Source organism: Aulonocara sp. 'chitande type north' Nkhata Bay, linkage group LG23 (genome assembly GCF_057382095.1).
Source record: "Aulonocara sp. 'chitande type north' Nkhata Bay isolate Kocher_YH1m ecotype deep benthic linkage group LG23, A_spYH_male_GT1.1, whole genome shotgun sequence".
In the NCBI taxonomy this organism is placed as follows: domain Eukaryota; kingdom Metazoa; phylum Chordata; class Actinopteri; order Cichliformes; family Cichlidae; genus Aulonocara; species Aulonocara sp. 'chitande type north' Nkhata Bay.
This window is the reverse complement of record NC_141365.1, coordinates 12,376,203-12,388,689: the sequence shown is the minus strand read 5'-3', so window position 1 is coordinate 12,388,689 and position 12,487 is coordinate 12,376,203. Positions and strand designations below refer to the sequence as shown.

General features: G+C 41.8%; 1 pseudogene; it reads left to right on the top strand.

Annotated features, from left to right (window-relative positions):
• Positions 1-2,163: 2,163 nt before the first annotated feature.
• LOC147301323 (uncharacterized) lies at positions 2,164-11,924 on the top strand (annotated as a pseudogene).
• Positions 11,925-12,487: the final 563 nt, after the last annotated feature.

The following is a 12,487-nucleotide window of genomic DNA, read 5'->3' as shown; positions in this document are numbered from 1 at the left end:
GTGCATTCATTTCATTGGTTTAATTAATTATATATTTAATCAATTCATTTTTTTTAAATTTTTTATATTTTTTTATTGTCTGTCTTTTCTTTAAGAAAAGAAAAGCAGGTAAGTCATAAACTCCTTGATATGTTGATATTATGTCAGTAATTCTGTAAGTCTGAAGAATAATGTAAAATGTTCACTTTTTTATAGCACATCATTAAAAAAAAAACATTGCAGTTTCACTAGTCAGTCACAGGAAATGGTTTATGATAGTAATCCCTGCCTGTTGGATGACAGAACAAGAATGTTCCAGTGTACGTGACTAACCCATATAGGCTTAGGCATGTGATCAGCCCAAAAAAAAGTCACATAAGTATTTAGTAAATAATAAAAATAACAGTAATTTAATAATTTGCACTCAGTAGCAGGCCTTTTACTTGCTTATATACTTACCTCCTTACTGCTAAATGGCCTGATTCAGGACAGAACAGAGCTGCTACCCTGAGGCTGAAGTTTCCTGTTTCTGTTTTCTTAATCGGCTCTTTTTTGACATTGTGCTGCAACTGCAAAATTAATACTGTACATCATAATTTAGGGTTAATCTATTTAAAATGTATAATATCAGTAAATAATATTATTGAGCTGATCTGGGGTTTTGAACTTGCATTCTTACATTTATACTGCTTGTATTATTGTGTAGTAATACTTCAGTCAGGTACTGTGCACAGTCTGACTCTGTCATCTCTGACCGTCTCTGTTGTGACTCAGATTTACACACACACACACACACACACACACACACACACACACACACACTCAGAAAGAAAGCTCGCCTCACAGAGCGCCAAAAATTCATAATAACCCAAAAGTAATAAAAATGATGAAAAATCCATACAGTTTATGGAAATTCTGTACAGGCTGACATATATGACTCCAGATGGACTCATGAGCACTTCTTTTTGTGCTCAGACAAAGGCCCTAACCAATTCTGGACATCCAAACCAGGTCCACAATTTGGTCATCCACCATGAGCAGACATGGATGTCAATATGACATCTTTTTTTCAACATCTACTAAACTTCTAGTGTTGATGTCGATAGGGCCTCCATGCACGGTCCAAATATGGTCAATGTTCACGTCTTTTCAGTGTCAAATTTAAAATCATTGGTTTTATACTGCTTCTAGAGGCTCTGTAGTCCCGTGTTTCCAGAAGGTGTAAGGCATGTTTTAGTAAAGAAACAGTTATGTGTGAAGGAGTGCAGAGTGATCAGCAGACATCTATGAGATTGCTGGCCTCCTGAGCTAAAACAAAAGTGAGCAGCTGCTCAGTGGATGTTGAGCAGAAATGTCCCCAGCTTCTCATAGACAGTTTCAAAATGTGAACATCAACAAAAACGAGTAGATAGTCCAATTTATACATACACACTGAAACAAACTTCTTTCAGTCCTGCTACTGATCACAACTACATTTACTTCCTCTTACAAAGCTCTTCACAATAAAACAGGATACTTGTGAAAATGTAAAACCCCTCCCCAGCCCCCCACCCCATATATACTGAATAAAATATAAATAATCTGTATTCATATATACTATGTTGATAGCAGCAATGGTAATATTTGTAAATAAAAAAATGTATTTGTCAGGTTTCAGTTAACGGACTCAGGCGCAGACCGGGACTCCTTACAGGATTTACAGATTTTATTTACACAACGACACCAGGTGATGCTATTTACAAAGTGCTGGAGGGAGGGGAGGGGGGTCCAGGGTATGTGAGGGAAAAGACGGGAATCTGACGTCCTCCAAAGGCTCTCTCTCTTCACTCCCCACACTGGGGAAACACCATCCACTCACTCGTCCACGGGATGACAGGCAGGCAGGGAAAGGTCCGGGATAGATCTGTACACAGAGATTATAGTTAGAGGCGAACAGACGGAACGAACTCACAGATCCTTATTTACAATCTACTGAGCGACTGACGCTGATAACTCAACGATCCAGCGACGAGTGACACAGTGCTGCTGTCTTAAATCGGCCTTGTGATTATCCCGATCGGCAGCAGGTGCGTGGGCCAGGGGCGGGAGCCCATAATGAGCATCGCCCCGGCAGGAGAGAGAGAGAGAGAGAGAGAGAGAAAACATGTTACCTAATACAGAATCAGCTGGTGAGGCACAGGGACCATGACAGTATTGATCACGTAAGTTTCCTGCACCTGTCATAGACGTCCACCTGACATCCAAAAACATTATCCAGTCCAAAGTTCAAATTTTTAAGACCAATGGACTCAATATTGACATGATCTGCACGTCTCCCCAATGTCCAATGTTTAGTGGGAATGTAATATTTTTTAAAAATATCAACATTGTTATGCAATGCAGGTTCATATCTACAAAATGGAAATTGACTTGGTGTGTTACAGTTTTTTACAGACGCTAGGACACATTTCTCAATACTTAGGTCACTTTTGCAAAACTCCTCACACAGTGAGCACAACAGAAGTCTATGTGGGCTAAACTGAGGATCAGTTATCATTGTTTTGGCACAAAATGCATTCAATGACTACATCTCTCAAATTTCATGAATTACAGTTTTTTCTGATTGCTTAAGCACATTTTTTGTAACTATTGGCTAAATTTGCAAAACTCTTCACACAAATAAGAAAACCTGTCACCCAATAATCAAAACATTGTAGTTCTCTTGCAAAAGCAAACACAGCTAGATTAACTCTTCACACCTTCGTAAAAATGGTGTTTCCGTATCAAACAGTACACACAAGCCATCATCTACTAAGCACACAATGCGCCAACTGCACACTGATGGTATGAATACAAAACACATCTGGCTTTTGCTTTCTCTGTGCACAAGGTAGGCTATGTCAGTTTGAGCTCATACTTCTGTCATAGATCCATAAGCATAGAGGGATCCAAACTTCAAGTACTGGTGTTTATTCAAACACATCAAAACAAACACAAGTGTTTATTTCCAAGTATAGGATTATTTGCAATCGCCATAATGACTATATGGGTTACTTGGTCTGCAGTGAACATGCTTCCTCTGCCCCCAGCATCTGGTCATCTAGCAATTCTGTAAAGTAACAATTTCAGTATTTGTACATCAATGGTATTGGTGTGTTTCTCATTGGCATATGGCAGTGCTACAAATCTTTGTGCGAAGTGACTGTACTAAGCGATTCTCATTTCAAGATGTCCTTATGGTACTTGCTACAGTGTAGCGGCTCGAGTTAGGCTGGACCCGTTGGCCAGCTACCCTCAGGGTCATTCCACGGTTGATTACATGGTCCACTATTGTAGCTCTGATGTCATCAGCAATTCTATTTCTTACTCTTCCTACCCTTCCTCTCCCCCCCTCCTCGTCTTCCTCTTGCTCCTCCTTGTCCTTGTCGTCCTCTTCATCCTACTTCTTCACCTCCATGTCCTCTCCCTCGGCCTCCTCTACTTCTCACTCTTTCTGCTCCCTCCATTGTACTCCACAAACAAAGCTTACCTGTATTACAGTTTTTTCTGAATGCTTAAACCCTAACTGTGATTCCTGTAGCACAATCTCTAAAACTATTCTGACTTATAGCAAAACCACTCACTGAGTTTGCAAAACTAAAACTGCTTTGCACTCAGTTTGCAATTTTGTAACACACACTTTGCAAAACTGTAGGCACAATTCACTGCACAACACTCAATTACCAAATTTCCAACACACTTCTAGCAAAAGTATACACATGTATGGCTATCATTAACACTAATTTGCCAACTGTCTGGCACACTTTCACATGTGAAAACTTTTTTAGATAATTAGTTCACTTTGCAATCAGCCTAAGCACTATAATACAGGTAAGCTGTGTGTGCGGAGTACAATGGAGGGAGCAGAAAGAGTGAGAAGTAGAGGAGGCCGAGGAAGAGGACGTGGAGGTGAAGAAGTAGGATGAAGAGGACGACAAGGACAAGGAGGAGCAAGAGGAAGACGAGGAGGGGGGAGAGGAAGATGAGGAGGGGGGAGAGGAAGGGTAGGAAGAGTAAGAAATAGAATTGCTGATGACATCAGAGCTACAATAGTGGACCATGTAATCAACCGTGGAATGACCCTGAGGGAAGCTGGCCAACGGGTCCAGCCTAACTCGAGCCGCTACACTGTAGCAAGCACCATAAGGACATCTTGAAATGAGAATCGGTTAGTACAGTCACTTCGCACAAAGATTTGTAGCACTGCCATATGCCAATGAGAAACACACCAATACCTTTGATGTACAAATACTGAAATTGTTACTTTACAGAATTGCTAGATGACCAGATGCTGGGGGCAGAGGAAGCATGTTCACTGCAGACCAAGTAACCCATATAGTCATTATGGCGATTGCAAATAATCCTATACTTGGAAATAAACACATGTGTTTGTTTTGATGTGTTTGAATAAACACCAGTACTTGAAGTTTGGATCCCTCTATGCTTATGGATCTATGACAGAAGTATGAGCCCAAACTGACATAGCCTACCTTGTGCACAGAGAAAGCAAAAGCCAGATGTGTTTTGTATTCATACCATCAGTGTGCAGTTGGCGCATTGTGTGCTTAGTAGATGATGGCTTGTGTGTACTGTTTGATACGGAAACACCATTTTTACGAAGGTGTGAAGAGTTAATCTAGCTGTGTTTGCTTTTACAAGAGAACTACAATGTTTTGATTATTGGGTGACAGGTTTTCTTATTTGTGTGAAGAGTTTTGCAAAATTAGCCAATAGTTACAAAAAATGTGCTTAAGCAATCAGAAAAAACTGTAAAAAGCCATCTCTAGACCCAGCAGTCTTAGCTAATTATAGGCCAATCTCCAACCTTCCTTTCATATCAAAAATCCTTGAAAGAGTAATGGATTGGATTTATATAGCGCTTTTCAAGGCACCCAAAGCGCTTTACAATGCCATTATTCATTCACTCTCACACACTGGTGGAGGCAAGCTACAGTTGTAGCCACAGCTGCCCTGGGGCAGACTGACAGAAGCGAGGCTGCCATATCACGCCATCGGCCCCTCTGGCCAACACCAGTAGGATAAAGTGTCTTGCCCAAGGACACAACAACCAGGACAGAGAGCCCGGGGATCAAACTGGCAACCTTCTGGTTACAGATGCGCTTCCCAACCCCCAGCGCCACGGTCGCCCTGTAGTTGTCAAACAGCTAACAGATCATCTGCAGAAGAATGGCTTATTTGAAGAGTTTCAGTCAGGTTTCAGAACTCATCACAGCACAGAAACAGCTTTAGTGAAGGTTACAAATGATCTTCTTATGGCCTCTGACAGTGGACTCATCTCTGTGCTTGTCCTGCTAAACCTCAGTTCAGTGTTCGATACTGTTGACCATAATATCCTATTGGAGTGATTAGAACATGCTGTAGGTATTACTGTACCATTGGCCAGCTTCCCTCAGGGTCATTCCACGGTTGATTACATGGTCCACTATTGTAGCTCTGATGTCATCAGCAATTCTATTTCTTACTCTTCTTACCCTTCCTCTCCCCCCTCCTAGTCCTCCTCTCCCCCCCCCCCTCCTCGTCCTCCTCTCCCCCCTCCTCGTCCTCCTGTTGCTCCTCCTTGTCCTTGTCGTCTTCTTCGTCCTACTTCTTCACCTCCACGTCCTCCTCGGCCTCCTCTACTTCTCACTCTTCCTGCTCCCTCCATTGTACTCCACACACAGAGCTTACCTGTATTATAGTGCTTAGGCTGATTGCAAAGTGAACTAATTATCTAAAAAAGTTTTCACATGTGGCAGTGTGCCAGACAGTTGGCAAAATAGTGTAAATAATAGCCATAAATGTGTATAGTTTTGCTAGGAGTGCACTGATCATTTGGAAATTGAGTGTTGTGCAGTGAGTTGTGTTTACAGTTCTCCAAAAAGAGTGTTGTGCAGTGGATTGTAGCTACAGGTTTGCAAAGTGTGTGTTACAAAATGGCAAACTGAGTGCAAAGCAGTGTTTGTGCTTTTAGTTTTGCAAACTCAGTGAGTGGTTTTGCTATAAGTATTAATAGTTTTAGAAATTGTGCTATAAGAATCACAGTTAGGGTTTAAGCATTCAGAAAAAACTGTAATAGACCTCTCTGCATTGAATCATATCTGTTATTAATCTCTGTCTCTCTTCCACAGCATGTCTTTCATCCTGTTTTCCTTCTCTCACCCCAACCGGTCGCAGCAGAGCCTGGTTCTGCCGGAGGTTTCTTCCTGTTAAAAGGGAGTTTTTCCTTCCCGCTGTCGCCAAAGTGTTTGCTCATAGGGGGTCATATGATTGTTGGGTTTTTCTCTGTATTTACTGTACAATATAAAGCGCCTTGAGGCGACTTTTGTTGTGATTTGGCGCTATATAAATAAAATTGAATTGAATTGAATTTGTAGTGAAATGTCATTACTTCACAGAAAAGGAACTACTTCTTAGAAAGGCAGCTCACTTTCACTCTTTTGCCAATGACATCCAGTTATAGCTCTCCTGCTGGCCTGATACCTCCCTCCCACCTTCTTCTTTTACAGAATGCTTATCTGAATTAAAATCCTGGTTCAGCTCTAATTTTCAAGCTCAGTGAGGTTTAAACTGAAATCCTTCTTATTGGCACTAAATCCAACCTACTGAAGGCAAATCATTTCACTCTCACTATTGAAAACTCCACGGTTCTCTCTTCACCTCAGGTTCAGAGCTGTAAAGGTCCATTTTTGTTTATTGGTATAAGCTGTATAGTTATGAGTAGTGTCCAGTAGAGGGCTCTGTCACTTAGTTAGCGACAAGCTGCACTTCCCAGCTCAGACCGGAAAATCAAAGACTTGTGGTGTACATGTGCCAGAATGCTGCTCTCAATGAAGCGCAAGGCAGTGTGATACCAGAGTCTAACAAAGTAAACACATTGCGGCCCTTGGGAGGCGGAGCGAAGTAGATGTTTTAACCTGTACCTGATTGCTGAGTTGATATTTTGTTGTATTTATTACTTTGATTTATATTTGAGTTTATATTAATAATAAACATCGAATAAGATGTATTTTGTGTTTCTGTTTAGTTTTCACGGTGCATTGGCACACCTCAGCACTGTTAGATGCTAATGAATCTTGAAGTAAAAACAATGTGAAATTCTAAATAATGTACAAGCTTCTTCTGCTCACCTTCAAGGCCCTTCATAACCTTGCTCCTCCTTACCTTTCTGACCTATTAAGCACTACCTCTTCTGCCTACTCACTTCAATCTTCTTCTATCCAATGTGCTGTGCCTTCTTTCCATGTCAGCACCATGGGAAGCAGAGCTTTCGGTTGCTCAGCTCCCAGGCTGTGGAACTCTCTGCCCCCAGATATAAAAAACATTGGTTCCCTCCTCCTGTTTATTTGGGTTCAAGTCTGCATATTCACTGTGAAATGTTTATTTATTTTATCTTGTTTTTTTATTGTTCTTCATTTTGTCATTGTTCTACTATGTGTGCCCCAGTTACATCAGTGCAAAAAACCAAACAAACAATAAATATAAGAAGAGTAGGAAAATAAATATACACGTTAGGAGTAGGGGTAAAGGGGTCAATAACAAATTAAAATGTACAATTTTCAGTATGATGCTTTTATTATTGCTATTGTTAAGTGTCCTCGGGTGTCTTGAAAGGCGCTTTTAAATAAAATTTATTATGATTATGATTATTTTTATTATTATTATTATTATTATTATTATTAATAATAATAATAATGATGTCACTATAATAATAATAATTATTGTTGTTGTTGTTGTTGTTGTTGGAGCAAATTTGCAGTACAATAGACAGTTTGATGAAAAACAGCTGGACTGATACTGTTAACTAGGGCTGCTCAATTAATCGAATTTTAATCAAGATTACGATCTGGGCTTTCAAAGATCATTAAAAATGACTGAGCCGATTATTAGCCCCTCCCTCATTTATCCGCGACACCTTAAAGGCCGGTCCGTGAAAATATTGTCGGGCATAAACCAGTCCGTGGTGCAAAAAAGGTTGGAGACCGCTAATTAAGAGAACCCGAGGGTATGGAACGCCAGGACTGCCATAATGAATTAATTAAATACACCATTAAATAATTAATTAAATGTGGCAATAATTAATTAAAATTGGAATTAATTAATTAAATAAATAGTTATGACACATGTAATTAATTAATTATTGACACATTTAATTAATTATTTATGTATTTCACATTTTAATTAATTATTGACACATTTAATTAATTAATTATTGACACATTTAATTAATTATTTATGTATTTCACATTTTAAATAATTATTGACACATTTAATTAATTATTGACACATTTAATTAATTATTTAATGATATATTTATTTATTTCATTTTGGCAGTCTTGGCGCCTGGCTCTCGTCATGAAATAATTTTATCTGTCAGCCTCACCCATCAAACTCAGGGGGCGGGGTTAACGCTGATCGAGTCAAAACCATTGCTTTGGCCTGGTGGCCATTGTTTCTAGCACACAACAACCGGCATGTGGAAGCTAACAGAACTGAGCTTTGAAAAACCCTGTTTGTGTGTTACCAAATACCGTTTTAATATTTTTTTAGCCGAGAATGTAGTGGTTTAATCTTCATGTGTCTGGTCGGTTTGTCAAGATACAGCCTCTTTGCAAAAGTGTTTCGATGATTTCGGAGATGTCTGCCCAGTCTCACGGCAAAGCGTGGGATAGACCCGCTCGCCTCGCAAGCAATCCCACCGACAAAGCGCAGGCCCCGGTACACAGCTGTAGTAACCCCCGCTGACTTCTTTTACTGAGGTTATATTTATCGGTGTTTTATTTCCTGATGTTCTTATGTGTCCTACGTGTTTCAGTCGCCAATTCTGAATTATAACTAACATTAAAAACATGTTTAAGGAGGAGAGAGAGCAAATAAATCTGTTTAACATCTGATCTTTGGGTTTTTGTTCAGTAATCAGCGTGACCTGTGTATAAACACATAAAAGAGATAACGTTGGTGTTTCCGTCATGTAGTAACTGCTGGCTTTAACTGTACAAAGGTTGTTCGACACTATGAAACACATACAGACTTCATGATGTTCGGCTAATATTTTTATTGTGAATATTAATCATGCTGACCTCGCTCTGTACACCACGCAGCGAGGTCAGCATATCCACGATATCCTCAGCTCCATGAGTTAACACAAAGTTTCCCAGCTGACTATCTAACTGCCAACTATTCCAGAGACGTGAAAATATACAGCATAAAGAAAAGTGTAAGAGACTCAGCAGCAGATTAGAATAACAGTTATACATTTAATAAATCACCAAATGAATCCAAGAAACGAGCAAACCTGTTCCGACAATTTGAATTTGTATTCCCTCAGCTGCAGACTCGCTGCTGTTTAAATGTTTGAAAAGGAAGATTAGATATAAAAAACGTCAAACATAGACTCAGTCTGCCTTCACATTTGATATGAGGCCAGCACGTATAGTGGCCTCAGCAGGCTATTACTGAAATACACGTGCTATATCATAAACTATGATATAAACAGGGAGGTCCTATTAACATTTTTAGTTTTAAAGGACACCTTCCTGCCTTTAGTCTCATTCATGAGCAGTATTCGTTTTCTTCTAACATCCAGAAGTCTGCACGATGTGTTTCATAGTTTGTAACAAGCCTTTGACAGGTAAACATAACATGACCGAAAAAGCAAAAAAAAAGGAAAAAAAAAGAGAGAGAGTGTTGACATAAGAAGAGAAAATGCTCTCAATTATGGAGACAGACAAATGGTTCATTTATGGTTGATGTGTGTTTATTCCTCCCTAAATATCGTCGGTGAAGTTCGCCATGCATGTCAGATTTTCCTGCGCATTTTTATACCTCTGCCAACAGAGAGAGAAAAAAAAATCACATTCTAACAGACAGCTGGTGCTTAGAATACAGTTGAATAACTATTAAAAAACAGATGATATTTAGATGATAGTTCAGTCTAACACATGTGCCAGTGAACCATTAAACGTCTGTGAAACTATGCAGTTATGAAACGTAACTTTAACCTCAGCCAAACCGATTTGCTCAGTTGTAAATAAAACAGCGAAGTAAACGTGACCCGACAGACAGAACCTGAGTGAATGAAGTCCAGCGTTTAACCACTGAGAGCTAAAACTCAGCTGAGGTTTGAAAGCTGTGTGCCGGTGATTGGACATCAGCCGCTGATAAAGCTGTTCGCCTATAAAGTGCTCTGTAAGGAAACGAGCTCCAGCAGCTCTGCGCTCGGGGAAAACACTATATTTACTTATCTTGTGCAGAAAAATGCGCTGACATTGCGTTATATCGAGCACCGGCTGCCCAGTTAAACTGTGACTATCACCAGGTAACTAGGCGTGTTTCTTGAATTAGCAGCAGGTGTTAAACAGCTGACAGATGAGGAGGAGGATGCATGCAGGTAAACTGAGGGTCTGTTGAGCTGATCGCTGGTTTCGTGAGAAAAATGTCAGCTCGTTCTTTATGTTACAGAAGCACAGAGACACAAGACCAGGCGGAAAGAGACGATCGTTCGGTGAAAATGAGAATCTGCGAATGCAACATGTGGAACACGGAGAGTGGAATATGTAAACAAACCGGTTAATGTACCCCCTCGGTGCACTCTGCATGCTAACTGTTAGCAGAGCTAGTGAAATCTCTGAAAACATCTGAGCACTTTTGCAAACATGTTCTATGTTGACAACCTGACCAGACATACCTCGCGACATTCGCGGCTAAAACACTGTTAAAAGTGTAGCTGGTGACAGAAAAGGGACCGCCTCAGCCTTCGTCGTCTGCTGGAGGGTCCGTGGGACCGCTCCAGCCTTCATCCACCTTCGCTGGAGTGTCCGAGGGACCGCCTCAGCCTTCGTCGTCTGCTGGAGGGTCAGGGGGACCGCTCCAGCCTTCATCCACCTTCGCTGGAGTGTCCGAGGGACCGCCTCAGCCTTCGTCGTCTGCTGGAGGGTCAGGGGGACCGCTCCAGCCTCCATCAGTTTCATCTGCCTCCGCTGGAGGGTCAGTGGGACCGCTCCAGCCTTCATCCACCTTCGCTGGAGGATCCGAGGGACCGCCCCAGCCTTCGTCGTCTGCTGGAGGGTCCGTGGGACCGCTCCAGCCTTCATCCGCCTTCGCTGGAGTGTCCGAGGGACCGCTCCAGCCTTCATCAGCTTCGTTTGTCTTCGCTGGAGGATCCGAGGGACCGCTCCAGCCTTCTGCAGCTGGTGGGCTGCGTGTCCGTGTGTGCAGCTGGTGGGCTGCGTGTCTGTTTTTGCAGCTAGTGAGCTGCTCGTCTGTCTTCGCTGGAGGGTCCGAGGGCCCGCTCCGGTTTTCCGTTTCCACTGGAGGACCCGTCCAGTCATCAGCGTCGCCTGCGGGACGGTGGCCGGTGCCGTATGGGCTGGACATGGAACAATCATTTTTCGTTGGGGTTGTATGTTTTAAATGTTTGTTTTTTTTGGGTGTGGGGAAATGTTACGTTTCGGTGTTGTCAGTGTTTTGTTTTTGCGTGACTGTCATGTGTTTCCTGTTTTACTTTGAAGGTCTGTTGTTATCTTAGTGTGTTCAGTTTACGTTTCCTTGTCTCGTCAGGTCTAATTTGCCCCAGCTGTGTTTCCCTCCTGTGGTCCATTCCCTAATTGCTCCGTCTATGTATTTAAGCCCTGTGTTTCTGTATGTCATGGTCGCGATCTCCCCCGTGTTGTAAATAGTTTGGTGTTTTGTTGTAAATAAATAGTTTGTTGTAAATAGCTGTAAATGGGTTTTGTCAATACTTTCGTTTTGAGACACTTCCGTTTTGGGATTTTGGCGGAGAGCCTTCGTGGTTTTATTTTCCTTATCTTTGTTTTTCTACGTTGCACCCCGGTTGCCTAGGCCGGGGTGTAACATATGGGGGCTCGTCCAATCACTGTGGGGTCCGAGGGAGGGACCGCTTCAGCCGTCTGTCTTCGCTGGAGGGTCCGTAGGGCCGGTCCAGCCTTCATCCGCCTTCGCTGGAGGGTCCGAGGGACCGCTCCAGCCTTCGTCGTTTGCTGGGGGTTCATGGGACCGCTCCAGCCTCCACCAGCCTTCATCCGCTTTTGATCAAACATTTCACTTGGGGTTACATGTTTGATTTTTTGGGTGTGGGGAAATGTTACGTTTCGGTGTTGTCAGTGTTTTGTTTTTGCGTGACTGTCATGTGTTTCCTGTTTTACTTTGAAGGTCTGTTGTTATCTTAGTGTGTTCAGTTTACGTTTCCTTGTCTCGTCAGGTCTAATTTGCCCCAGCTGTGTTTCCCTCCTGTGGTCCATTCCCTAATTGCTCCGTCTATGTATTTAAGCCCTGTGTTTCTGTATGTCATGGTCGCGATCTTCCCCCCCCGTTGTAAATAGTTTGACGTCTTGTGTTTGGTGATGTAAATAAATGTGGTATCTTGCTTTAAATCTCGTTTTGGGATTATTTTTGTGGAAGTTCGTATTAGTTTTTTCTCGTGTGTTTTTGCTTTATTTTTATTTTCCTGCGTTGCACCCCGGTTGCCTAGGCC